At 44.5% G+C, this 25,166-nt stretch overlaps 35 non-coding genes across 35 annotated transcripts; all 35 read left to right on the top strand.

Annotated features, from left to right (window-relative positions):
- Positions 1-646: 646 nt before the first annotated feature.
- TRNAA-UGC (transfer RNA alanine (anticodon UGC)) lies at positions 647-718 on the top strand. Its single transcript has one exon. It is a non-coding gene; the product is annotated as a tRNA-Ala (tRNA).
- A 314-nt stretch (positions 719-1,032) lies between these two features.
- TRNAA-UGC (transfer RNA alanine (anticodon UGC)) lies at positions 1,033-1,104 on the top strand. The gene has a single exon. It is a non-coding gene; the product is annotated as a tRNA-Ala (tRNA).
- A 726-nt stretch (positions 1,105-1,830) lies between these two features.
- On the top strand, positions 1,831-1,902 carry TRNAA-UGC (transfer RNA alanine (anticodon UGC)). The gene has a single exon. It is a non-coding gene; the product is annotated as a tRNA-Ala (tRNA).
- A 314-nt stretch (positions 1,903-2,216) lies between these two features.
- On the top strand, positions 2,217-2,288 carry TRNAA-CGC (transfer RNA alanine (anticodon CGC)). The gene has a single exon. It is a non-coding gene; the product is annotated as a tRNA-Ala (tRNA).
- Positions 2,289-2,996: 708 nt separating this feature from the next.
- Positions 2,997-3,068, top strand: TRNAA-UGC (transfer RNA alanine (anticodon UGC)). Its single transcript has one exon. It is a non-coding gene; the product is annotated as a tRNA-Ala (tRNA).
- A 314-nt stretch (positions 3,069-3,382) lies between these two features.
- TRNAA-UGC (transfer RNA alanine (anticodon UGC)) lies at positions 3,383-3,454 on the top strand. Its single transcript has one exon. It is a non-coding gene; the product is annotated as a tRNA-Ala (tRNA).
- A 314-nt stretch (positions 3,455-3,768) lies between these two features.
- On the top strand, positions 3,769-3,840 carry TRNAA-CGC (transfer RNA alanine (anticodon CGC)). The gene has a single exon. It is a non-coding gene; the product is annotated as a tRNA-Ala (tRNA).
- A 696-nt stretch (positions 3,841-4,536) lies between these two features.
- On the top strand, positions 4,537-4,608 carry TRNAA-UGC (transfer RNA alanine (anticodon UGC)). The gene has a single exon. It is a non-coding gene; the product is annotated as a tRNA-Ala (tRNA).
- A 314-nt stretch (positions 4,609-4,922) lies between these two features.
- On the top strand, positions 4,923-4,994 carry TRNAA-CGC (transfer RNA alanine (anticodon CGC)). The gene has a single exon. It is a non-coding gene; the product is annotated as a tRNA-Ala (tRNA).
- A 720-nt stretch (positions 4,995-5,714) lies between these two features.
- Positions 5,715-5,786, top strand: TRNAA-UGC (transfer RNA alanine (anticodon UGC)). The gene has a single exon. It is a non-coding gene; the product is annotated as a tRNA-Ala (tRNA).
- A 314-nt stretch (positions 5,787-6,100) lies between these two features.
- On the top strand, positions 6,101-6,172 carry TRNAA-CGC (transfer RNA alanine (anticodon CGC)). The gene has a single exon. It is a non-coding gene; the product is annotated as a tRNA-Ala (tRNA).
- Positions 6,173-6,892: 720 nt separating this feature from the next.
- Positions 6,893-6,964, top strand: TRNAA-UGC (transfer RNA alanine (anticodon UGC)). The gene has a single exon. It is a non-coding gene; the product is annotated as a tRNA-Ala (tRNA).
- A 314-nt stretch (positions 6,965-7,278) lies between these two features.
- TRNAA-CGC (transfer RNA alanine (anticodon CGC)) lies at positions 7,279-7,350 on the top strand. Its single transcript has one exon. It is a non-coding gene; the product is annotated as a tRNA-Ala (tRNA).
- Positions 7,351-8,051: 701 nt separating this feature from the next.
- On the top strand, positions 8,052-8,123 carry TRNAA-UGC (transfer RNA alanine (anticodon UGC)). Its single transcript has one exon. It is a non-coding gene; the product is annotated as a tRNA-Ala (tRNA).
- Positions 8,124-8,437: 314 nt separating this feature from the next.
- Positions 8,438-8,509, top strand: TRNAA-CGC (transfer RNA alanine (anticodon CGC)). Its single transcript has one exon. It is a non-coding gene; the product is annotated as a tRNA-Ala (tRNA).
- Positions 8,510-9,229: 720 nt separating this feature from the next.
- Positions 9,230-9,301, top strand: TRNAA-UGC (transfer RNA alanine (anticodon UGC)). The gene has a single exon. It is a non-coding gene; the product is annotated as a tRNA-Ala (tRNA).
- Positions 9,302-10,407: 1,106 nt separating this feature from the next.
- Positions 10,408-10,479, top strand: TRNAA-UGC (transfer RNA alanine (anticodon UGC)). The gene has a single exon. It is a non-coding gene; the product is annotated as a tRNA-Ala (tRNA).
- A 1,106-nt stretch (positions 10,480-11,585) lies between these two features.
- TRNAA-UGC (transfer RNA alanine (anticodon UGC)) lies at positions 11,586-11,657 on the top strand. The gene has a single exon. It is a non-coding gene; the product is annotated as a tRNA-Ala (tRNA).
- A 314-nt stretch (positions 11,658-11,971) lies between these two features.
- TRNAA-CGC (transfer RNA alanine (anticodon CGC)) lies at positions 11,972-12,043 on the top strand. Its single transcript has one exon. It is a non-coding gene; the product is annotated as a tRNA-Ala (tRNA).
- Positions 12,044-14,197: 2,154 nt separating this feature from the next.
- Positions 14,198-14,269, top strand: TRNAA-UGC (transfer RNA alanine (anticodon UGC)). Its single transcript has one exon. It is a non-coding gene; the product is annotated as a tRNA-Ala (tRNA).
- A 314-nt stretch (positions 14,270-14,583) lies between these two features.
- TRNAA-CGC (transfer RNA alanine (anticodon CGC)) lies at positions 14,584-14,655 on the top strand. The gene has a single exon. It is a non-coding gene; the product is annotated as a tRNA-Ala (tRNA).
- Positions 14,656-15,363: 708 nt separating this feature from the next.
- Positions 15,364-15,435, top strand: TRNAA-UGC (transfer RNA alanine (anticodon UGC)). The gene has a single exon. It is a non-coding gene; the product is annotated as a tRNA-Ala (tRNA).
- A 314-nt stretch (positions 15,436-15,749) lies between these two features.
- TRNAA-CGC (transfer RNA alanine (anticodon CGC)) lies at positions 15,750-15,821 on the top strand. The gene has a single exon. It is a non-coding gene; the product is annotated as a tRNA-Ala (tRNA).
- Positions 15,822-16,529: 708 nt separating this feature from the next.
- On the top strand, positions 16,530-16,601 carry TRNAA-UGC (transfer RNA alanine (anticodon UGC)). The gene has a single exon. It is a non-coding gene; the product is annotated as a tRNA-Ala (tRNA).
- A 314-nt stretch (positions 16,602-16,915) lies between these two features.
- On the top strand, positions 16,916-16,987 carry TRNAA-CGC (transfer RNA alanine (anticodon CGC)). The gene has a single exon. It is a non-coding gene; the product is annotated as a tRNA-Ala (tRNA).
- Positions 16,988-19,141: 2,154 nt separating this feature from the next.
- Positions 19,142-19,213, top strand: TRNAA-UGC (transfer RNA alanine (anticodon UGC)). Its single transcript has one exon. It is a non-coding gene; the product is annotated as a tRNA-Ala (tRNA).
- Positions 19,214-19,527: 314 nt separating this feature from the next.
- On the top strand, positions 19,528-19,599 carry TRNAA-CGC (transfer RNA alanine (anticodon CGC)). Its single transcript has one exon. It is a non-coding gene; the product is annotated as a tRNA-Ala (tRNA).
- A 708-nt stretch (positions 19,600-20,307) lies between these two features.
- Positions 20,308-20,379, top strand: TRNAA-UGC (transfer RNA alanine (anticodon UGC)). Its single transcript has one exon. It is a non-coding gene; the product is annotated as a tRNA-Ala (tRNA).
- Positions 20,380-20,693: 314 nt separating this feature from the next.
- On the top strand, positions 20,694-20,765 carry TRNAA-CGC (transfer RNA alanine (anticodon CGC)). Its single transcript has one exon. It is a non-coding gene; the product is annotated as a tRNA-Ala (tRNA).
- Positions 20,766-21,795: 1,030 nt separating this feature from the next.
- TRNAA-UGC (transfer RNA alanine (anticodon UGC)) lies at positions 21,796-21,867 on the top strand. Its single transcript has one exon. It is a non-coding gene; the product is annotated as a tRNA-Ala (tRNA).
- A 304-nt stretch (positions 21,868-22,171) lies between these two features.
- On the top strand, positions 22,172-22,243 carry TRNAA-CGC (transfer RNA alanine (anticodon CGC)). The gene has a single exon. It is a non-coding gene; the product is annotated as a tRNA-Ala (tRNA).
- Positions 22,244-22,951: 708 nt separating this feature from the next.
- Positions 22,952-23,023, top strand: TRNAA-UGC (transfer RNA alanine (anticodon UGC)). Its single transcript has one exon. It is a non-coding gene; the product is annotated as a tRNA-Ala (tRNA).
- Positions 23,024-23,337: 314 nt separating this feature from the next.
- Positions 23,338-23,409, top strand: TRNAA-CGC (transfer RNA alanine (anticodon CGC)). Its single transcript has one exon. It is a non-coding gene; the product is annotated as a tRNA-Ala (tRNA).
- Positions 23,410-24,129: 720 nt separating this feature from the next.
- On the top strand, positions 24,130-24,201 carry TRNAA-UGC (transfer RNA alanine (anticodon UGC)). The gene has a single exon. It is a non-coding gene; the product is annotated as a tRNA-Ala (tRNA).
- A 314-nt stretch (positions 24,202-24,515) lies between these two features.
- On the top strand, positions 24,516-24,587 carry TRNAA-CGC (transfer RNA alanine (anticodon CGC)). Its single transcript has one exon. It is a non-coding gene; the product is annotated as a tRNA-Ala (tRNA).
- The last annotated feature ends 579 nt before the right edge of the window (positions 24,588-25,166 follow it).

The raw sequence follows: 25,166 nt of genomic DNA, 5'->3' as shown, positions 1-25,166 counted from the left end.
ACAGATGCTTAGTGAGGTGTCAATATTTCTGACTTTCATGCAAACGCTATGCACCTTGGAATAGAGCCAATAAAATGCACTTCAGCCTCGTACACACTATGCAATTTCCCGCCAGATAGATGGGTCGAATAGATCAGGTCCGATCTGATTTCCGATCGTTTTTCTGATCGATTTGCATTGAAGTGATCAGAAAATCGATCGGAAATCCGACCGGATCTGTCGAAGATTATTTATCGACCCATCTGTCTGATGGGAAATTGCATGGTGTGTACCAGACTTTTTCTTTTAGGCCACACAGGAGGATGATTTAAGATTCAATGCAGGATTTAATCCAGGCCTTTGCAAGCAATTAAGCAGCATCAAGAGTCAGGAAGTGATGGAGGAGATAAAGATGACAAGAAGAGGTTAGGAAATGAATAATTGGCATGAATGAGAGTTTAACATCCAATATTACCCCTTAAGCAACCTGCTTGAGAAGCCAAGTTTTTAGAGGATCATATCAAGCTTTAACATAATTTCAGGCAGAGAAACCTGTACCATTGATAGAACTTGCCATTTACCAGGTACTCAATGACAGCAGGTAGATTCTGAAAAGTGGTGTGCCGTACGAATCTACTCATTGTGCATCTCCATAGCGAACGTCAAAGGGGATGTAGCTCAGTGGAAGAGCGCATGCTTTGCATGTATGAGGCCCTGGGTTCAATCCCCGGCATCTCCAGCTTTTCTTCTACAAACTGCTAAGGCCCCCTTCCGCTACTGGATCCCATACCGGAAGCGCCAATGTTTCCTGCTGCAGATGCTTAGTGAGGTGTCAACAATTCTGACTTTAATGCAAACTCTTATTGTTCGTGAAATGAAAGGTTCCACCTATTTTGTAGGAAAAAAATTGGCCCTTAGCCAAATGCGGATTTACTGAAAAATTTTAAAAATGATCCGTAACATCACTTTCCAACTTAAACAGCTGCTAATTACCATTTTCTGCTGTAGCAGATAAAGGCCTGCTGAGGTACCACGACACTGCTGACAGCATTGGGGGATGTAGCTCAGAGGTAGAGCGCATGCTTTGCATGTTTGAGGCCCTGGGTTCAATCCCTGGCATCTCCAGCTTTTCTTCTACAAACTGCAAAGTCCCTGTTGCGCTAATGGATCCCATACCGGAAGCGCCAATGTTTTCTGTTACAGATGCTTAGTGAGGTGTCAATATTTCTGAGTCTGACTTTCATGCAAACGCTATGCACCTTGGAATAGAGCCAATAAAATGCACTTCAGCCTCGTACACACTATGCAATTTCCCGCCAGATAGATGGGTCGAATAGATCAGGTCCGATCTGATTTCCGATCGTTTTTCTGATCGATTTGCATTGAAGTGATCAGAAAATCGATCGGAAATCCGACCGGATCTGTCGAAGATTATCTATCGACCCATCTGTCTGATGGGAAATTGCATGGTGTGTACCAGACTTTTTCTTTTAGGCCACACAGGAGGATGATTTAAGATTCAATGCAGGATTTAATCCAGGCCTTTGCAAGCAATTAAGCAGCATCAAGAGTCAGGAAGTGATGGAGGAGATAAAGATGACAAGAAGAGGTTAGGAAATGAATGATTGGCATGGATGAGAGTTTAACATCCAATATTACCCCTTAAGCAACCTGCTTGAGAAGCCAAGTTTTTAGAGGATCATATCAAGCTTTAACATAATTTCAGGCAGAGAAACCTGTACCATTGATAGAACTTGCCATTTACCAGGTACTCAATGACAGCAGGTAGATTCTGAAAAGTGGTGTGCCGTACGAATCTACTCATTGTGCATCTCCATAGCGAACGTCAAAGGGGATGTAGCTCAGTGGTAGAGCGCATGCTTTGCATGTATGAGGCCCCAGGTTCAATCCCTGGCATCTCCAGCTTTTCTTCTACAAACTGCTAAGGCCCCCTTCCGCTACTGGATCCCATACCGGAAGCGCCAATGTTTCCTGCTGCAGATGCTTAGTGAGGTGTCAACAATTCTGACTTTAATGCAAACTCTTATTGTTCGTGAAATGAAAGGTTCCACCTATTTTGTAGGAAAAAAATTGGCCCTTAGCCAAATGCGGATTTACTGAAAAATTTTAAAAATGATCCGTAACATCACTTTCCAACTTAAACAGCTCCTAATTACCATTTTCTGCTGTAGCAGATAAAGGCCTGCTGAGGTACCACGACACTGCTGACAGCATTGGGGGATGTAGCTCAGAGGTAGAGCGCATGCTTCGCATGTTTGAGGCCCCGGGTTCAATCCCTGGCATCTCCAGCTTTTCTTCTACAAACTGCAAAGTCCCCCTTGCGCTAATGGATCCCATACCGGAAGCGCCAATGTTTTCTGTTACAGATGCTTAGTGAGGTGTCAATATTTCTGACTTTCATGCAAACGCTATGCACCTTGGAATAGAGCCAATAAAATGCACTTCAGCCTCGTACACACTATGCAATTTCCCGCCAGATAGATGGGTCGAATAGATCAGGTCCGATCGTTTTTCTGATCGATTTGCATTGAAGTGATCAGAAAATCGATCGGAAATCCGATCGGATCTGTCGAAGATTATCTATCGACCCATCTGTCTGATGGGAAATTGCATGGTGTGTACCAGACTTTTTCTTTTAGGCCACACAGGAGGATGATTTAAGATTCAATGCAGGATTTAATCCAGGCCTTTGCAAGCAATTAAGCAGCATCAAGAGTCAGGAAGTGATGGAGGAGATAAAGATGACAAGAAGAGGTTAGGAAATGAATGATTGGCATGAATGAGAGTTTAACATCCAATATTACCCCTTAAGCAACCTGCTTGAGAAGCCAAGTTTTTAGAGGATCATATTAAGCTTTAACATAATTTCAGGCAGAGAAACCTGTACCATTGATAGAACTTGCCATTTACCAGGTACTCAATGACAGCAGGTAGATTCTGAAAAGTGGTGTGCCGTACGAATCTACTCATTGTGCATCTCCATAGTGAACGTCAAAGGGGATGTAGCTCAGTGGTAGAGCGCATGCTTTGCATGTATGAGGCCCCGGGTTCAATCCCCGGCATCTCCAGCTTTTCTTCTACAAACTGCTAAGGCCCCCTTCCGCTACTGGATCCCATACCGGAAGCGCCAATGTTTCCTGCTGCAGATGCTTAGTGAGGTGTCAACAATTCTGACTTTAATGCAAACTCTTATTGTTCGTGAAATGAAAGGTTCCACCTATTTTGTGGGAAAAAAATTGGCCCTTAGCCAAATGCGGATTTACTGAAAAATTTTAAAAATGATCCGTAACATCACTTTCCAACTTAAACAGCTGCTAATTACCATTTTCTGCTGTAGGAGATAAAGGCCTGCTGAGGTACCACGATGCTGCTGACAGCATTGGGGGATGTAGCTCAGAGGTAGAGCGCATGCTTTGCATGTATGAGGCCCCGGGTTCAATCCCCGGCATCCCCAGCTTTTCTTCTACAAACTGCTAAGGCCCCCTTCCGCTACTGGATCCCATACCGGAAGCGCCAATGTTTCCTGCTGCAGATGCTTAGTGAGGTGTCAACAATTCTGACTTTAATGCAAACTCTTATTGTTCGTGAAATGAAAGGTTCCACCTATTTTGTGGGAAAAAAATTGGCCCTTAGCCAAATGCGGATTTACTGAAAAATTTTAAAAATGATCCGTAACATCACTTTCCAACTTAAACAGCTGCTAATTACCATTTTCTGCTGTAGGAGATAAAGGCCTGCTGAGGTACCACGATGCTGCTGACAGCATTGGGGGATGTAGCTCAGAGGTAGAGCGCATGCTTCGCATGTATGAGGCCCCGGGTTCAATCCCTGGCATCTCCAGCTTTTCTTCTACAAACTGCAAAGTCCCCCTTGCGCTAATGGATCCCATACCGGAAGCGCCAATGTTTCCTGTTACAGATGCTTAGTGAGGTGTCAATATTTCTGACTTTCATGCAAACGCTATGCACCTTGGAATAGAGCCAATAAAATGCACTTCAGCCTCGTACACACTATGCAATTTCCCGCCAGATAGATGGGTCGAATAGATCAGGTCCGATCTGATTTCCGATCGATTTGCATTGAAGTGATCAGAAAATCGATCGGATCTGTCGAAGATTATCTATCGACCCATCTGTCTGATGGGAAATTGCATGGTGTGTACCAGACTTTTTCTTTTAGGCCACACAGGAGGATGATTTAAGATTCAATGCAGGATTTAATCCAGGCCCTTGCAAGCAATTAAGCAGCATCAAGAGTCAGGAAGTGATGGAGGAGATAAAGATGATAAGAAGAGGTTAGGAAATGAATGATTGGCATGAATGAGAGTTTAACATCCAATATTACCCCTTAAGCAACCTGCTTGAGAAGCCAAGTTTTTAGAGGATCTTATCAAGCTTTAACATAATTTCAGGCAGAGAAACCTGTACCATTGATAGAACTTGCCATTTACCAGGTACTCAATGACAGCAGGTAGATTCTGAAAAGTGGTGTGCCGTATGAATCTACTCATTGTGCATCTCCATAGCGAACGTCAAAGGGGATGTAGCTCAGTGGTAGAGCGCATGTTTTGCATGTATGAGGCCCCGGGTTCAATCCCCGGCATCTCCAGCTTTTCTTCTACAAACTGCTAAGGCCCCCTTCCGCTACTGGATCCCATACCGGAAGCTCCAATGTTTCCTGCTGCAGATGCTTAGTGAGGTGTCAACAATTCTGACTTTAATGCAAACTCTTATTGTTCGTGAAATGAAAGGTTCCACCTATTTTGTGGGAAAAAAATTGGCCCTTAGCCAAATGCGGATTTACTGAAAAATTTTAAAAATGATCCGTAACATCACTTTCCAACTTAAACAGCTGCTAATTACCATTTTCTGCTGTAGGAGATAAAGGCCTGCTGAGGTACCACGATGCTGCTGACAGCATTGGGGGATGTAGCTCAGAGGTAGAGCGAATGCTTCGCATGTATGAGGCCCCGGGTTCAATCCCCGGCATCTCCAGCTTTTCTTCTACAAACTGCAAAGTCCCCCTTGCGCTAATGGATCCCATACCGGAAGCGCCAATGTTTCCTGTTACAGATGCTTAGTGAGGTGTCAATATTTCTGACTTTCATGCAAACGCTATGCACCTTGGAATAGAGCCAATAAAATGCACTTCAGCCTCGTACACACAATGCAATTTCCCGCCAGATAGATGGGTCGAATAGATCAGGTCCGATCTGATTTCCGATCGTTTTTCTGATCGATTTGCATTGAAGTGATCAGAAAATCGATCGGAAATCCGATCGGATCTGTCGAAGATTATCTATCGACCCATCTGTCTGATGGGAAATTGCATGGTGTGTACCAGACTTTTTCTTTTAGGCCACACAGGAGGATGATTTAAGATTCAATGCAGGATTTAATCCAGGCCTTTGCAAGCAATTAAGCAGCATCAAGAGTCAGGAAGTGATGGAGGAGATAAAGATGACAAGAAGAGGTTAGGAAATGAATGATTGGCATGAATGAGAGTTTAACATCCAATATTACCCCTTAAGCAACCTGCTTGAGAAGCCAAGTTTTTAGAGGATCATATCAAGCTTTAACATAATTTCAGGCAGAGAAACCTGTACCATTGATAGAACTTGCCATTTACCAGGTACTCAATGACAGCAGGTAGATTCTGAGAAGTGGTGTGCCGTACGAATCTACTCATTGTGCATCTCCATAGCGAACGTCAAAGGGGATGTAGCTCAGTGGTAGAGCGCATGCTTTGCATGTATGAGGCCCCGGGTTCAATCCCTGGCATCTCCAGCTTTTCTTCTACAAACTGCTAAGGCCCCCTTCCGCTACTGGATCCCATACCGGAAGCGCCAATGTTTCCTGCTGCAGATGCTTAGTGAGGTGTCAACAATTCTGACTTTAATGCAAACTCTTATTGTTCGTGAAATGAAAGGTTCCACCTATTTTGTGGGAAAAAAATTGGCCCTTAGCCAAATGCGGATTTACTGAAAAATTTTAAAAATGATCCGTAACATCACTTTCCAACTTAAACAGCTGCTAATTACCATTTTCTGCTGTAGGAGATAAAGGCCTGCTGAGGTACCACGACGCTGCTGACAGCATTGGGGGATGTAGCTCAGAGGTAGAGCGCATGCTTCGCATGTATGAGGCCCCGGGTTCAATCCCCAGCATCTCCAGCTTTTCTTCTACAAACTGCAAAGTCCCCCTTGCGCTAATGGATCCCATACCGGAAGCGCCAATGTTTCCTGTTACAGATGCTTAGTGAGGTGTCAATATTTCTGACTTTCATGCAAACGCTATGCACCTTGGAATAGAGCCAATAAAATGCACTTCAGCCTCGTACACACTATGCAATTTCCCGCCAGATAGATGGGTCGAATAGATCAGGTCCGATCTGATTTCCGATCGTTTTTCTGATCGATTTGCATTGAAGTGATCAGAAAATCGATCGGAAATCCGACCGGATCTGTCGAAGATTATTTATCGACCCATCTGTCTGATGGGAAATTGCATGGTGTGTACCAGACTTTTTCTTTTAGGCCACACAGGAGGATGATTTAAGATTCAATGCAGGATTTAATCCAGGCCTTTGCAAGCAATTAAGCAGCATCAAGAGTCAGGAAGTGATGGAGGAGATAAAGATGACAAGAAGAGGTTAGGAAATGAATAATTGGCATGAATGAGAGTTTAACATCCAATATTACCCCTTAAGCAACCTGCTTGAGAAGCCAAGTTTTTAGAGGATCATATCAAGCTTTAACATAATTTCAGGCAGAGAAACCTGTACCATTGATAGAACTTGCCATTTACCAGGTACTCAATGACAGCAGGTAGATTCTGAAAAGTGGTGTGCCGTACGAATCTACTCATTGTGCATCTCCATAGCGAACGTCAAAGGGGATGTAGCTCAGTGGAAGAGCGCATGCTTTGCATGTATGAGGCCCCGGGTTCAATCCCCGGCATCTCCAGCTTTTCTTCTACAAACTGCTAAGGCCCCCTTCCGCTACTGGATCCCATACCGGAAGCGCCAATGTTTCCTGCTGCAGATGCTTAGTGAGGTGTCAACAATTCTGACTTTAATGCAAACTCTTATTGTTCGTGAAATGAAAGGTTCCACCTATTTTGTAGGAAAAAAATTGGCCCTTAGCCAAATGCGGATTTACTGAAAAATTTTAAAAATGATCCGTAACATCACTTTCCAACTTAAACAGCTGCTAATTACCATTTTCTGCTGTAGCAGATAAAGGCCTGCTGAGGTACCACGACACTGCTGACAGCATTGGGGGATGTAGCTCAGAGGTAGAGCGCATGCTTCGCATGTTTGAGGCCCCGGGTTCAATCCCTGGCATCTCCAGCTTTTCTACTGCAAAGTCCCCCTTGCGCTAATGGATCCCATACCGGAAGCGCCAATGTTTTCTGTTACAGATGCTTAGTGAGGTGTCAATATTTCTGACTTTCATGCAAACGCTATGCACCTTGGAATAGAGCCAATAAAATGCACTTCAGCCTCGTACACACTATGCAATTTCCCGCCAGATAGATGGGTCGAATAGATCAGGTCCGATCGTTTTTCTGATCGATTTGCATTGAAGTGATCAGAAAATCGATCGGAAATCCGATCGGATCTGTCGAAGATTATCTATCGACCCATCTGTCTGATGGGAAATTGCATGGTGTGTACCAGACTTTTTCTTTTAGGCCACACAGGAGGATGATTTAAGATTCAATGCAGGATTTAATCCAGGCCCTTGCAAGCAATTAAGCAGCATCAAGAGTCAGGAAGTGATGGAGGAGATAAAGATGACAAGAAGAGGTTAGGAAATGAATGATTGGCATGAATGAGAGTTTAACATCCAATATTACCCCTTAAGCAACCTGCTTGAGAAGCCAAGTTTTTAGAGGATCTTATCAAGCTTTAACATAATTTCAGGCAGAGAAACCTGTACCATTGATAGAACTTGCCATTTACCAGGTACTCAATGACAGCAGGTAGATTCTGAAAAGTGGTGTGCCGTATGAATCTACTCATTGTGCATCTCCATAGCGAACGTCAAAGGGGATGTAGCTCAGTGGTAGAGCGCATGTTTTGCATGTATGAGGCCCCGGGTTCAATCCCCGGCATCTCCAGCTTTTCTTCTACAAACTGCTAAGGCCCCCTTCCGCTACTGGATCCCATACCGGAAGCGCCAATGTTTCCTGCTGCAGATGCTTAGTGAGGTGTCAACAATTCTGACTTTAATGCAAACTCTTATTGTTCGTGAAATGAAAGGTTCCACCTATTTTGTGGGAAAAAAATTGGCCCTTAGCCAAATGCGGATTTACTGAAAAATTTTAAAAATGATCCGTAACATCACTTTCCAACTTAAACAGCTGCTAATTACCATTTTCTGCTGTAGGAGATAAAGGCCTGCTGAGGTACCACGATGCTGCTGACAGCATTGGGGGATGTAGCTCAGAGGTAGAGCGCATGCTTCGCATGTATGAGGCCCCGGGTTCAATCCCCGGCATCTCCAGCTTTTCTTCTACAAACTGCAAAGTCCCCCTTGCGCTAATGGATCCCATACCGGAAGCGCCAATGTTTCCTGTTACAGATGCTTAGTGAGGTGTCAATATTTCTGACTTTCATGCAAACGCTATGCACCTTGGAATAGAGACAATAAAATGCACTTCAGCCTCGTACACACTATGCAATTTCCCGCCAGATAGATGGGTCGAATAGATCAGGTCCGATCTGATTTCCGATCGTTTTTCTGATCGATTTGCATTGAAGTGATCAGAAAATCGATCGGAAATCCGATCGGATCTGTCGAAGATTATCTATCGACCCATCTGTCTGATGGGAAATTGCATGGTGTGTACCAGACTTTTTCTTTTAGGCCACACAGGAGGATGATTTAAGATTCAATGCAGGATTTAATCCAGGCCTTTGCAAGCAATTAAGCAGCATCAAGAGTCAGGAAGTGATGGAAGAGATAAAGATGACAAGAAGAGGTTAGGAAATGAATGATTGGCATGAATGAGAGTTTAACATCCAATATTACCCCTTAAGCAACCTGCTTGAGAAGCCAAGTTTTTAGAGGATCTTATCAAGCTTTAACATAATTTCAGGCAGAGAAACCTGTACCATTGATAGAACTTGCCATTTAACAGGTACTCAATGACAGCAGGTAGATTCTGAAAAGTGGTGTGCCGTACGAATCTACTCATTGTGCATCTCCATAGCGAACGTCAAAGGGGATGTAGCTCAGTGGTAGAGCGCATGCTTTGCATGTATGAGGCCCCGGGTTCAATCCCCAGCATCTCCAGCTTTTCTTCTACAAACTGCTAAGGCCCCCTTCCGCTACTGGATCCCATACCGGAAGCGCCAATGTTTCCTGCTGCAGATGCTTAGTGAGGTGTCAACAATTCTGACTTTAATGCAAACTCTTATTGTTCGTGAAATGAAAGGTTCCACCTATTTTGTGGGAAAAAAATTGGCCCTTAGCCAAATGCGGATTTACTGAAAAATTTTAAAAATGATCCGTAACATCTCTTTCCAACTTAAACAGCTGCTAATTACCATTTTCTGCTGTAGGAGATAAAGGCCTGCTGAGGTACCACGATGCTGCTGACAGCATTGGGGGATGTAGCTCAGAGGTAGAGCGCATTGTTCGCATGTATGAGGCCCCGGGTTCAATCCCCAGCATCTCCAGCTTTTCTTCTACAAACTGCAAAGTCCCCCTTGCGCTAATGGATCCCATACCGGAAGCGCCAATGTTTCCTGTTACAGATGCTTAGTGAGGTGTCAATATTTCTGACTTTCATGCAAACGCTATGCACCTTGGAATAGAGCCAATAAAATGCACTTCAGCCTCGTACACACTATGCAATTTCCCGCCAGATAGATGGGTCGAATAGATCAGGTCCGATCTGATTTCCGATCGTTTTTCTGATCGATTTGCATTGAAGTGATCAGAAAATCGATCGGAAATCCGATCGGATCTGTCGAAGATTATCTATCGACCCATCTGTCTGATGGGAAATTGCATGGTGTGTACCAGACTTTTTCTTTTAGGCCACACAGGAGGATGATTTAAGATTCAATGCAGGATTTAATCCAGGCCCTTGCAAGCAATTAAGCAGCATCAAGAGTCAGGAAGTGATGGAGGAGATAAAGATGACAAGAAGAGGTTAGGAAATGAATGATTGGCATGAATGAGAGTTTAACATCCAATATTACCCCTTAAGCAACCTGCTTGAGAAGCCAAGTTTTTAGAGGATCTTATCAAGCTTTAACATAATTTCAGGCAGAGAAACCTGTACCATTGATAGAACATGCCATTTAACAGGTACTCAATGACAGCAGGTAGATTCTGAAAAGTGGTGTGCCGTACGAATCTACTCATTGTGCATCTCCGTAGCGAACGTCAAAGGGGATGTAGCTCAGTGGTAGAGCGCATGCTTTGCATGTATGAGGCCCCGGGTTCAATCCCCGGCATCTCCAGCTTTTCTTCTACAAACTGCTAAGGCCCCCTTCCGCTACTGGATCCCATACCGGAAGCGCCAATGTTTCCTGCTGCAGATGCTTAGTGAGGTGTCAACAATTCTGACTTTAATGCAAACTCTTATTGTTCGTGAAATGAAAGGTTCCACCTATTTTGTGGGAAAAAAATTGGCCCTTAGCCAAATGCGGAATTACTGAAAAATTTTAAAAATGATCCGTAACATCACTTTCCAACTTAAACAGCTGCTAATTACCATTTTCTGCTGTAGGAGATAAAGGCCTGCTGAGGTACCACGATGCTGCTGACAGCATTGGGGGATGTAGCTCAGAGGTAGAGCGCATTGTTCGCATGTATGAGGCCCCGGGTTCAATCCCCAGCATCTCCAGCTTTTCTTCTACAAACTGCAAAGTCCCCCTTGCGCTAATGGATCCCATACCGGAAGCGCCAATGTTTCCTGTTACAGATGCTTAGTGAGGTGTCAATATTTCTGACTTTCATGCAAACGCTATGCACCTTGGAATAGAGCCAATAAAATGCACTTCAGCCTCGTACACACTATGCAATTTCCCGCCAGATAGATGGGTCGAATAGATCAGGTCCGATCTGATTTCCGATCGTTTTTCTGATCGATTTGCATTGAAGTGATCAGAAAATCGATCGGAAATCCGATCGGATCTGTCGAAGATTATCTATCGACCCATCTGTCTGATGGGAAATTGCATGGTGTGTACCAGACTTTTTCTTTTAGGCCACACAGGAGGATGATTTAAGATTCAATGCAGGATTTAATCCAGGCCTTTGCAAGCAATTAAGCAGCATCAAGAGTCAGGAAGTGATGGAGGAGATAAAGATGACAAGAAGAGGTTAGGAAATGAATGATTGGCATGAATGAGAGTTTAACATCCAATATTACCCCTTAAGCAACCTGCTTGAGAAGCCAAGTTTTTAGAGGATCATATCAAGCTTTAACATAATTTCAGGCAGAGAAACCTGTACCATTGATAGAACTTGCCATTTACCAGGTACTCAATGACAGCAGGTAGATTCTGAGAAGTGGTGTGCCGTACGAATCTACTCATTGTGCATCTCCATAGCGAACGTCAAAGGGGATGTAGCTCAGTGGTAGAGCGCATGCTTTGCATGTATGAGGCCCCGGGTTCAATCCCTGGCATCTCCAGCTTTTCTTCTACAAACTGCTAAGGCCCCCTTCCGCTACTGGATCCCATACCGGAAGCGCCAATGTTTCCTGCTGCAGATGCTTAGTGAGGTGTCAACAATTCTGACTTTAATGCAAACTCTTATTGTTCGTGAAATGAAAGGTTCCACCTATTTTGTGGGAAAAAAATTGGCCCTTAGCCAAATGCGGATTTACTGAAAAATTTTAAAAATGATCCGTAACATCACTTTCCAACTTAAACAGCTGCTAATTACCATTTTCTGCTGTAGGAGATAAAGGCCTGCTGAGGTACCACGATGCTGCTGACAGCATTGGGGGATGTAGCTCAGAGGTAGAGCGCATGCTTCGCATGTATGAGGCCCCGGGTTCAATCCCCGGCATCTCCAGCTTTTCTTCTACAAACTGCAAAGTCCCCCTTGCGCTAATGGATCCCATACCGGAAGCGCCAATGTTTCCTGTTACAGATGCTTAGTGAGGTGTCAATATTTCTGACTTTCATGCAAACGCTATGCACCTTGGAATAGAGCCAATAAAATGCACTTCAGCCTCGTACACACTATGCAATTTCCCGCCAGATAGATGGGTCGAATAGATCAGGTCCGATCTGATTTCCGATCGTTTTTCTGATCGATTTGCATTGAAGTGATCAGAAAATCGATCGGAAATCCGATCGGATCTGTCGAAGATTATCTATCGACCCATCTGTCTGATGGGAAATTGCATGGTGTGTACCAGACTTTTTCTTTTAGGCCACACAGGAGGATGATTTAAGATTCAATGCAGGATTTAATCCAGGCCCTTGCAAGCAATTAAGCAGCATCAAGAGTCAGGAAGTGATGGAGGAGATAAAGATGACAAGAAGAGGTTAGGAAATGAATGATTGGCATGAATGAGAGTTTAACATCCAATATTACCCCTTAAGCAACCTGCTTGAGAAGCCAAGTTTTTAGAGGATCTTATCAAGCTTTAACATAATTTCAGGCAGAGAAAAATTTCTGTCCGTGTAAAAAATTTTACATTGGACAGACTACAAGATCTATTAAGACTCGGGTAGGGGAGCATGTGAGTACCATCAAAGCAGGAAAGAGTTGTACCAAGTTGGTGACACATATGCGTGATGAACACGGGAAGTCCAGTAAAGGGTTAACTTTTGCGGTATTGGAGAAAGTAGAGGTTCCAACTAGAGGAGGGAACAGGGACCTGTTACTCCTCAGAAGAGAAACACGTATCATTTTACAGACTGGGGCTTTGGGCCCAGGAGGCCTAAACGACAAAATTGAATTAGCTTGCATGCTGGACCCTTAATCTTCTGCAAGTGGGGAGGTTTCCTGATATATGCATCTTTGGGGACTGTTTAGTATCTTGTCTGTTGAATTGTCTGGTATCTTTAATTTACTTTGAGGGGGGATACCTGTTAAGTTTGCAGCTACTAATGATTTTTAAGTGCCTTACCCTTTAATGCAATAATAGTGTTTATTCTCTTGATGATTTTAAAACTGTTGTAACATAAGATATGTCCAGGTAATCGTGAGAACTGTCTCTTAGATTTGCCAGTTTTAATTGTCACTATGTCACTTTAACACTTAAGGTGATCGTTTGGGGTGGGTAAGATGCGTTACTGGTGACGTTTGGGATTGGCTGGATTGATGCCTCCCAACGTAAGCATACTGGACCCATTATATAGACAGGAGAGATAGTAGTGCACATCTCCCCTAAAACAGATGCAGCCTGGTCAAAATAACCACGACACTTGTTGCCATGGTTACCGGACGCCTAGTTACGGAGTTCACAGACTCGGTGGGCGTGTCGTCGCTCTTGGTAGCGCGGGCGCTGTGGACTGTGGTCCCAGTGCGCAGGACAGCTGCATATGTAGACTGCTGGGCGGAACTTACCCGCTTGGCATTATGGGATCAGTAGTCTCAGCCCAGTAGGCATGACTGCCCGCCCCCTGCGTTCTCCCTCTCCAATCACACAGGCGCCTACAGCACCCGGAAGAGGCGGGATTTCACCCCGTGGTAAAACCGGATGTCTGCAGTGCGCCTTTGACAGTGGTACGCAGCGTGACCAAGCGTCTGTTTAGACGCGAAACGGCCGTCGCCGGATCCACTTAGTGCCCTGGCTCCCGCACCTCCACCGATCATCACCCTGTAGACCACTCACACGAGGTTTTTTGGTTGTGATAACCCATGGATGTCTGCTTTGGTCTGCAATAAACGACAATTGGATGGAAGGTGCCCGGATTTCCTTTCTTTTTCTTCAGTGATATCTCTGCATAGTGGTCTGTCTTCTCCGTAGAGCACACATCCAGGCAGCAAGACACAGGTAACCTAGATGATGTGGTGAGGTTTTTCTGCTTTCTGCTACGCATACACGGAAGCTCATTTTGCAGGGAGTGCCACTCCAAAATTCCCCGCTTTTTCTTCCTTTTACCCATTGATAGAACTTGCCATTTACCAGGTACTCAATGACAGCAGGTAGATTCTGAAAAGTGGTGTGCCGTACGAATCTACTCATTGTGCATCTCCATAGCAAATGTCGAAGGGGATGTAGCTCAGTGGTAGAGCGCATGCTTTGCATGTATGAGGCCCCGGGTTCAATCCCCGGCATCTCCAGCTTTTCTTCTACAAACTGCTAAGGCCCCCTTCCGCTACTGGATCCCATACCGGAAGTGCCAATGTTTCCTGCTGCAGATGCTTAGTGAGGTGTCAACAATTCTGACTTTAATGCAAACTCTTATTGTTCGTGAAATGAAAGGTTCCACCTATTTTGTGGGAAAAAAATTGGCCCTTAGCCAAATGCGGATTTACTGAAAAATTTTAAAAATGATCCGTAACATCACTTTCCAACTTAAACAGCTGCTAATTACCATTTTCTGCTGTAGGAGATAAAGGCCTGCTGAGGTACCACGATTCTACTGACAGCATTGGGGGAAGTAGCTCAGAGGTAGAGCGCATGCTTCGCATGTATGAGGCCCTGGGTTCAATCCCCGGCATCTCCAGCTTTTCTTCTACAAACTGCAAAGTCCCCCTTGCGCTAATGGATCCCATACCGGAAGCGCCAATGTTTCCTGTTACAGATGCTTAGTGAGGTGTCAATATTTCTGACTTTCATGCAAACGCTATGCACCTTGGAATAGAGCCAATAAAATGCACTTCAGCCTCGTACACACTATGCAATTTCCCGCCAGATAGATGGGTCGAATAGATAATTTCCGATCGTTTTTCTGATCGATTTGCATTGAAGTGATCAGAAAATCGATCGGAAATCCGATCGGATCTGTCGAAGATTATCTATCGACCCATCTGTCTGATGGGAAATTGCATGGTGTGTACCAGACTTTTTCTTTTAGGCCACACAGGAGGATGATTTAAGATTCAATGCAGGATTTAATCCAGGCCCTTGCAAGCAATTAAGCAGCATCAAGAGTCAGGAAGTGATGGAGGAGATAAAGATGACAAGAAGAGGTTAGGAAATGAATGATTGGCATGAATGAGAGTTTAACATCCAATATTACCCCTTAAGCAACCTGCTTGAGAAGCCAAGTTTTTAGAGGATCTTATCAAGCTTTAACATAATTTCAGGCAGAGAAACCTGTACCATTGATAGAACTTGCCATTTACCAGGTACTCAATGACAGCAGGTAGATTCTGAAAAGTGGTGTGCCGTACGAATCTACTCATTGTGCATCTCCATAGCGAACGTCAAAGGGGATGTAGCTCAGTGGTAGAGCGCATGCTTTGCATGTATGAGGCCCCGGGTTCAATCCCCGGCATCTCCAGCTTTTCTTCTACAAACTGCTAAGGCCCCCTTCCGCTACTGGATCCCATACCGGAAGCGCCAATGTTTCCTGCTGCAGATGCTTAGTGAGGTGTCAACAATTCTGACTTTAATGCAAACTCTTATTGTTCGTGAAATGAAAGGTTCCACCTATTTTGTGGGAAAAAAATTGGCCCTTAGCCAAATGCGGATTTACTGAAAAATTTTAAAAATGGTCCGTAACATCACTTTCCAACTTAAACAGCTGCTAATTACCATTTTCTGCTGTAGGAGATAAAGGCCTGCTGAGGTACCACGATTCTGCTGACAGCATTGGGGGATGTAGCTCAGAGGTAGAGCGCATGCTTCGCATGTATGATGCCCCGGGTTCAATCCCCGGCATCTCCAGCTTTTCTTCTACAAACTGCAAAGTCCCCCTTGCGCTAATGGATCCCATACCGGAAGCGCCAATGTTTCCTGTTACAGATGCTTAGTGAGGTGTCAATATTTCTGACTTTCATGCAAACGCTATGCACCTTGGAATAGAGCCAATAAAATGCACTTCAGCCTCGTACACACTATGCAATTTCCCGCCAGATAGATGGGTCGAATAGATCATTTCCGATCGTTTTTCTGATCGATTTGCATTGAAGTAATCAGAAAATCGATCGGAAATCCGATCGGATCTGTCGAAGATTATCTATCGACCCATCTGTCTGATGGGAAATTGCATGGTGTGTACCAGACTTTTTCTTTTAGGCCACACAGGAGGATGATTTAAGATTCAATGCAGGATTTAATCCAGGCCTTTGCAAGCAATTAAGCAGCATCAAGAGTCAGGAAGTGATGGAGGAGATAAAGATGACAAGAAGAGGTTAGGAAATGAATGATTGGCATGAATGAGAGTTTAACATCCAATATTACCCCTTAAGCAACCTGCTTGAGAAGCCAAGTTTTTAGAGGATCTTATCAAGCTTTAACATAATTTCAGGCAGAGAAACCTGTACCATTGATAGAAATTGCCATTTACCAGGTACTCAATGACAGCAGGTAGATTCTGAAAAGTGGTGTGCCGTACGAATCTACTCATTGTGCATCTCCATAGCGAACGTCAAAGGGGATGTAGCTCAGTGGTAGAGCGCATGCTTTGCATGTATGAGGCCCCGGGTTCAATCCCCGGCATCTCCAGCTTTTCTTCTACAAACTGCTAAGGCCCCCTTCCGCTACTGGATCCCATACCGGAAGCGCCAATGTTTCCTGCTGCAGATGCTTAGTGAGGTGTCAACAATTCTGACTTTAATGCAAACTCTTATTGTTCGTGAAATGAAAGGTTCCACCTATTTTGTGGGAAAAAAATTGGCCCTTAGCCAAATGCGGATTTACTGAAAAATTTTAAAAATGATCCGTAACATCACTTTCCAACTTAAACAGCTGCTAATTACCATTTTCTGCTGTAGGAGATAAAGGCCTGCTGAGGTACCACGATGCTGCTGACAGCATTGGGGGATGTAGCTCAGAGGTAGAGCGCATGCTTCGCATGTATGAGGCCCCGGGTTCAATCCCCGGCATCTCCAGCTTTTCTTCTACAAACTGCAAAGTCCCCCTTGCGCTAATGGATCCCATACCGGAAGCGCCAATGTTTCCTGTTACAGATGCTTAGTGAGGTGTCAATATTTCTGACTTTCATGCAAACGCTATGCACCTTGGAATAGAGCCAATAAAATGCACTTCAGCCTCGTACACACTATGCAATTTCCCGCCAGATAGATGGGTCGAATAGATCAGGTCCGATCTGATTTCCGATCGTTTTTCTGATCGATTTGCATTGAAGTGATCAGAAAATCGATCGGAAATCCGATCGGATCTGTCGAAGATTATCTATCGACCCATCTGTCTGATGGGAAATTGCATGGTGTGTACCAGACTTTTTCTTTTAGGCCACACAGGAGGATGATTTAAGATTCAATGCAGGATTTAATCCAGGCCCTTGCAAGCAATTAAGCAGCATCAAGAGTCAGGAAGTGATGGAGGAGATAAAGATGACAAGAAGAGGTTAGGAAATGAATGATTGGCATGAATGAGAGTTTAACATCCAATATTACCCCTTAAGCAACCTGCTTGAGAAGCCAAGTTTTTAGAGGATCTTATCAAGCTTTAACATAATTTCAGGCAGAGAAAAATTTCTGTCCGTGTAAAAAATTTTACATTGGACAGACTACAAGATCTATTAAGACTCGGGTAGGGGAGCATGTGAGTACCATCAAAGCAGGAAAGAGTTGTACCAAGTTGGTGACACATATGCGTGATGAACACGGGAAGTCCAGTAAAGGGTTAACTTTTGCGGTATTGGAGAAAGTAGAGGTTCCAACTAGAGGAGGGAACAGGGACCTGTTACTCCTCAGAAGAGAAACACGTATCATTTTACAGACTGGGGCTTTGGGCCCAGGAGGCCTAAACGACAAAATTGAATTAGCTTGCATGCTGGACCCTTAATCTTCTGCAAGTGGGGAGGTTTCCTGATATATGCATCTTTGGGGACTGTTTAGTATCTTGTCTGTTGAATTGTCTGGTATCTTTAATTTACTTTGAGGGGGGATACCTGTTAAGTTTGCAGCTACTAATGATTTTTAAGTGCCTTACCCTTTAATGCAATAATAGTGTTTATTCTCTTGATGATTTTAAAACTGTTGTAACATAAGATATGTCCAGGTAATCGTGAGAACTGTCTCTTAGATTTGCCAGTTTTAATTGTCACTATGTCACTTTAACACTTAAGGTGATCGTTTGGGGTGGGTAAGATGCGTTACTGGTGACGTTTGGGATTGGCTGGATTGATGCCTCCCAACGTAAGCATACTGGACCCATTATATAGACAGGAGAGATAGTAGTGCACATCTCCCCTAAAACAGATGCAGCCTGGTCAAAATAACCACGACACTTGTTGCCATGGTTACCGGACGCCTAGTTACGGAGTTCACAGACTCGGTGGGCGTGTCGTCGCTCTTGGTAGCGCGGGCGCTGTGGACTGTGGTCCCAGTGCGCAGGACAGCTGCATATGTAGACTGCTGGGCGGAACTTACCCGCTTGGCATTATGGGATCAGTAGTCTCAGCCCAGTAGGCATGACTGCCCGCCCCCTGCGTTCTCCCTCTCCAATCACACAGGCGCCTACAGCACCCGGAAGAGGCGGGATTTCACCCCGTGGTAAAACCGGATGTCTGCAGTGCGCCTTTGACAGTGGTACGCAGCGTGACCAAGCGTCTGTTTAGACGCGAAACGGCCGTCGCCGGATCCACTTAGTGCCCTGGCTCCCGCACCTCCACCGATCATCACCCTGTAGACCACTCACACGAGGTTTTTTGGTTGTGATAACCCATGGATGTCTGCTTTGGTCTGCAATAAACGACAATTGGATGGAAGGTGCCCGGATTTCCTTTCTTTTTCTTCAGTGATATCTCTGCATAGTGGTCTGTCTTCTCCGTAGAGCACACATCCAGGCAGCAAGACACAGGTAACCTAGATGATGTGGTGAGGTTTTTCTGCTTTCTGCTACGCATACACGGAAGCTCATTTTGCAGGGAGTGCCACTCCAAAATTCCCCGCTTTTTCTTCCTTTTACCCATTGATAGAACTTGCCATTTACCAGGTACTCAATGACAGCAGGTAGATTCTGAAAAGTGGTGTGCCGTACGAATCTACTCATTGTGCATCTCCATAGCAAATGTTGAAGGGGATGTAGCTCAGTGGTAGAGCGCATGCTTTGCATGTATGAGGCCCCGGGTTCAATCCCCGGCATCTCCAGCTTTTCTTCTACAAACTGCTAAGGCCCCCTTCCGCTACTGGATCCCATACCGGAAGCGCCAATGTTTCCTGCTGCAGATGCTTAGTGAGGTGTCAACAATTCTGACTTTAATGCAAACTCTTATTGTTCGTGAAATGAAAGGTTCCACCTATTTTGTGGGAAAAAAATTGGCCCTTAGCCAAATGCGGATTTACTGAAAAATTTTAAAAATGATCCGTAACATCACTTTCCAACTTAAACAGCTGCTAATTACCATTTTCTGCTGTAGGAGATAAAGGCCTGCTGAGGTACCACGATTCTACTGACAGCATTGGGGGAAGTAGCTCAGAGGTAGAGCGCATGCTTCGCATGTATGAGGCCCTGGGTTCAATCCCCGGCATCTCCAGCTTTTCTTCTACAAACTGCAAAGTCCCCCTTGCGCTAATGGATCCCATACCGGAAGCGCCAATGTTTCCTGTTACAGATGCTTAGTGAGGTGTCAATATTTCTGACTTTCATGCAAACGCTATGCACCTTGGAATAGAGCCAATAAAATGCACTTCAGCCTCGTACACACTATGCAATTTCCCGCCAGATAGATGGGTCGAATAGATAATTTCCGATCGTTTTTCTGATCGATTTGCATTGAAGTGATCAGAAAATCGATCGGAAATCCGATCGGATCTGTCGAAGATTATCTATCGACCCATCTGTCTGATGGGAAATTGCATGGTGTGTACCAGACTTTTTCTTTTAGGCCACACAGGAGGATGATTTAAGATTCAATGCAGGATTTAATCCAGGCCCTTGCAAGCAATTAAGCAGCATCAAGAGTCAGGAAGTGATGGAGGAGATAAAGATGACAAGAAGAGGTTAGGAAATGAATGATTGGCATGAATGAGAGTTTAACATCCAATATTACCCCTTAAGCAACCTGCTTGAGAAGCCAAGTTTTTAGAGGATCTTATCAAGCTTTAACATAATTTCAGGCAGAGAAACCTGTACCATTGATAGAACTTGCCATTTACCAGGTACTCAATGACAGCAGGTAGATTCTGAAAAGTGGTGTGCCGTACGAATCTACTCATTGTGCATCTCCATAGCGAACGTCAAAGGGGATGTAGCTCAGTGGTAGAGCGCATGCTTTGCATGTATGAGGCCCCGGGTTCAATCCCCGGCATCTCCAGCTTTTCTTCTACAAACTGCTAAGGCCCCCTTCCGCTACTGGATCCCATACCGGAAGCGGCAATGTTTCCTGCTGCAGATGCTTAGTGAGGTGTCAACAATTCTGACTTTAATGCAAACTCTTATTGTTCGTGAAATGAAAGGTTCCACCTATTTTGTGGGAAAAAAATTGGCCCTTAGCCAAATGCGGATTTACTGAAAAATTTTAAAAATGGTCCGTAACATCACTTTCCAACTTAAACAGCTGCTAATTACCATTTTCTGCTGTAGGAGATAAAGGCCTGCTGAGGTACCACGATTCTGCTGACAGCATTGGGGGATGTAGCTCAGAGGTAGAGCGCATGCTTCGCATGTATGAGGCCCCGGGTTCAATCCCCGGCATCTCCAGCTTTTCTTCTACAAACTGCAAAGTCCCCCTTGCGCTAATGGATCCCATACCGGAAGCGCCAATGTTTCCTGTTACAGATGCTTAGTGAGGTGTCAATATTTCTGACTTTCATGCAAACGCTATGCACCTTGGAATAGAGCCAATAAAATGCACTTCAGCCTCGTACACACTATGCAATTTCCCGCCAGATAGATGGGTCGAATAGATCATTTCCGATCGTTTTTCTGATCGATTTGCATTGAAGTAATCAGAAAATCGATCGGAAATCCGATCGGATCTGTCGAAGATTATCTATCGACCCATCTGTCTGATGGGAAATTGCATGGTGTGTACCAGACTTTTTCTTTTAGGCCACACAGGAGGATGATTTAAGATTCAATGCAGGATTTAATCCAGGCCTTTGCAAGCAATTAAGCAGCATCAAGAGTCAGGAAGTGATGGAGGAGATAAAGATGACAAGAAGAGGTTAGGAAATGAATGATTGGCATAAATGAGAGTTTAACATCCAATATTACCCCTTAAGCAACCTGCTTGAGAAGCCAAGTTTTTAGAGGATCTTATCAAGCTTTAACATAATTTCAGGCAGAGAAACCTGTACCATTGATAGAACTTGCCATTTACCAGGTACTCAATGACAGCAGGTAGATTCTGAAAAGTGGTGTGCCCAGGGGCGTAGCAATAGGGGTTGCAGAGGTAGCGACCGCATCGGGGCCCTTGGGCCAGAGGGGCCCTGAAGGACCCTCCCTCAACTACAGTATTAGCTCTCTATTGGTCCTGTGCTCATAATAATCACTTCTATAGATACACTGAAAAGTGGTAATCATAAACCAGCTGTTCCCCATCCCCTTCTTGCACCTCTGGCACTGTGGTTGCCATTGGCAGGTTTTGGTGCGCCGTATCAATTGTTATGTATAGAGTGCTTGGGGGGCCCCATTGTAAAACTTGCATCGGGGCCCACAGCTCCTTAGCTACGCCACTGGGTGTGCCGTACGAATCTACTCATTGTGCATCTCCATAGCGAACGTCAAAGGGGATGTAGCTCAGTGGTAGAGCGCATGCTTTGCATGTATGAGGCCCCGGGTTCAATCCCTGGCATCTCCAGCTTTTCTTCTACAAACTGCTAAGGCCCCTTTCCGCTACTGGATCCCATACCGGAAGCGCCAATGTTTCCTGCTGCAGATGCTTAGTGAGGTGTCAACAATTCTGACTTTAATGCAAACTCTTATTGTTCGTGAAATGAAAGGTTCCACATATTTTGTGGGAAAAAAATTGTCCCTTAGCCATACTGAAAAATTTTAAAAATGATCCGTAACATCACTTTCCAACTTAAACAGCTGCTAATTACCATTTTCTGCTGTAGAAGATAAAGGCCTGCTGAGGTACCACGACGCTGCTGACAGCATTGGGGGATGTAGCTCAGAGGTAGAGCGCATGCTTCGCATGTATGAGGCCCCGGGTTCAATCCCTGGTATCTCCAGCTTTTCTTCTACAAACTGCAAAGTCCCCCTTGCGCTAATGGATCCCATACCGGAAGCGCCAATGTTTCCTGTTACAGATGCTTAGTGAGGTGTCAATATTTCTGACTTTCATGCAAACGCTATGCACCTTGGAATAGAGCCAATAAAATGCACTTCAGCCTCGTACACACTATGCAATTTCCCGCCAGATAGATGGGTCGAATAGATCATTTCCGATCGTTTTTCTGATCGATTTGCATTGAAGTGATCAGAAAATCGATCGGAAATCCGATCGGATCTGTCGAAGATTATCTATCGACCCATCTGTCTGATGGGAAATTGCATGGTGTGTACCAGACTTTTTCTTTTAGGCCACACAGGAGGATGATTTAAGATTCAATGCAGGATTTAATCCAGGCCTTTGCAAGCAATTAAGCAGCATCAAGAGTCAGGAAGTGATGGAGGAGATAAAGATGACAAGAAGAGGTTAGGAAATGAATGATTGGCATGAATGAGAGTTTAACATCCAATATTACCCCTTAAGCAACCTGCTTGAGAAGCCAAGTTTTTAGAGGATCATATCAAGCTTTAACATAATTTCAGGCAGAGAAACCTGTACCATTGATAGAACTTGCCATTTACCAGGTACTCAATGACAGCAGGTAGATTCTGAAAAGTGGTGTGCCGTACGAATCTACTCATTGTGCATCTCCATAGTGAACGTCAAAGGGGATGTAGCTCAGTGGTAGAGCGCATGCTTTGCATGTATGAGGCCCCGGGTTCAATCCCCGGCATCTCCAGCTTTTCTTCTACAAACTGCTAAGGCCCCCTTCCGCTACTGGATCCCATACCGGAAGCGCCAATGTTTCCTGCTGCAGATGCTTAGTGAGGTGTCAACAATTCTGACTTTAATGCAAACTCTTATTGTTCGTGAAATGAAAGGTTCCACCTATTTTGTGGGAAAAAAATTGGCCCTTAGCCAAATGCGGATTTACTGAAAAATTTTAAAAATGATCCGTAACATCACTTTCCAACTTAAACAGCTGCTAATTACCATTTTCTGCTGTAGGAGATAAAGGCCTGCTGAGGTACCACGACACTGCTGACAGCATTGGGGGATGTAGCTCAGAGGTAGAGCGCATGCTTCGCATGTATGAGGCCCTGGGTTCAATCCCCGGCATCTCCAGCTTTTCTTCTACAAACTGCAAAGTCCCCCTTGCGCTAATGGATCCCATACCGGAAGCGCCAATGTTTCCTGTTACAGATGCTTAGTGAGGTGTCAATATTTCTGACTTTCATGCAAACGCTATGCACCTTGGAATAGAGCCAATAAAATGCACTTCAGCCTCGTACACACTATGCAATTTCCCGCCAGATAGATGGGTCGAATAGATCAGGTCCGATCTGATTTACGATCGTTTTTCTGATCGATTTGCATTGAAGTGATCAGTAAATCGATCGGAAATCCGATCAGATCTGTCGAAGATTATCTATCGACCCATCTGTCTGATGGGAAATTGCATGGTGTGTACCAGACTTTTTCTTTTAGGCCACACAGGAGGATGATTTAAGATTCAATGCAGGATTTAATCCAGGCCTTTGCAAGCAATTAAGCAGCATCAAGAGTCAGGAAGTGATGGAGGAGATAAAGATGACAAGAAGAGGTTAGGAAATGAATGATTGGCATGAATGAGAGTTTAACATCCAATATTACCCCTTAAGCAACCTGCTTGAGAAGCCAAGTTTTTAGAGGATCATATCAAGCTTTAACATAATTTCAGGCAGAGAAACCTGTACCATTGATAGAACTTGCCATTTACCAGGTACTCAATGACAGCAGGTAGATTCTGAAAAGTGGTGTGCCGTACGAATCTACTCATTGTGCATCTCCATAGCGAACGTCAAAGGGGATGTAGCTCAGTGGTGTAGCGCATGCTTTGCATGTATGAGGCCCCGGGTTCAATCCCCGGCATCTCCAGCTTTTCTTCTACAAACTGCTAAGGCCCCCTTCCGCTACTGGATCCCATACCGGAAGCGCCAATGTTTCCTGCTGCAGATGCTTAGTGAGGTGTCAACAATTCTGACTTTAATGCAAACTCTTATTGTTCGTGAAATGAAAGGTTCCACCTATTTTGTGGGAAAAAAATTGGCCCTTAGCCAAATGCGGATTTACTGAAAAATTTTAAAAATGATCCGTAACATCACTTTCCAACTTAAACAGCTGCTAATTACCATTTTCTGCTGTAGGAGATAAAGGCCTGCTGAGGTACCACGACGCTGCTGACAGCATTGGGGGATGTAGCTCAGAGGTAGAGCGCATGCTTCGCATGTATGAGGCCCCGGGTTCAATCCCTGGCATCTCCAGCTTTTCTTCTACAAACTGCAAAGTCCCCCTTGCGCTAATGGATCCCATACCGGAAGCGCCAATGTTTCCTGTTACAGATGCTTAGTGAGGTGTCAATATTTCTGACTTTCATGCAAACGCTATGCACCTTGGAATAGAGCCAATAAAATGCACTTCAGCCTCGTACAAACTATGCAATTTCCCGCCAGATAGATGGGTCGAATAGATCAGGTCCGATCTGATTTCCGATCGTTTTTCTGATCGATTTGCATTGAAGTGATCAGAAAATCGATCGGAAATCCGATCGGATCTGTCGAAGATTATCTATCGACCCATCTGTCTGATGGGAAATTGCATGGTGTGTACCAGACTTTTTCTTTTAGGCCACACAGGAGGATGATTTAAGATTCAATGCAGGATTTAATCCAGGCCTTTGCAAGCAATTAAGCAGCATCAAGAGTCAGGAAGTGATGGAGGAGATAAAGATGACAAGAAGAGGTTAGGAAATGAATGATTGGCATGAATAAGAGTTTAACATCCAATATTACCCCTTAAGCAACCTGCTTGAGAAGCCAAGTTTTTAGAGGATCTTATCAAGC

The sequence above is a fragment of the Hyperolius riggenbachi genome, chromosome 4 (genome assembly GCF_040937935.1).
Source record: "Hyperolius riggenbachi isolate aHypRig1 chromosome 4, aHypRig1.pri, whole genome shotgun sequence".
Classification (NCBI taxonomy): Eukaryota; Metazoa; Chordata; class Amphibia; order Anura; family Hyperoliidae; genus Hyperolius; species Hyperolius riggenbachi.
This window is presented reverse-complemented; position numbering and strand designations above follow the sequence as displayed.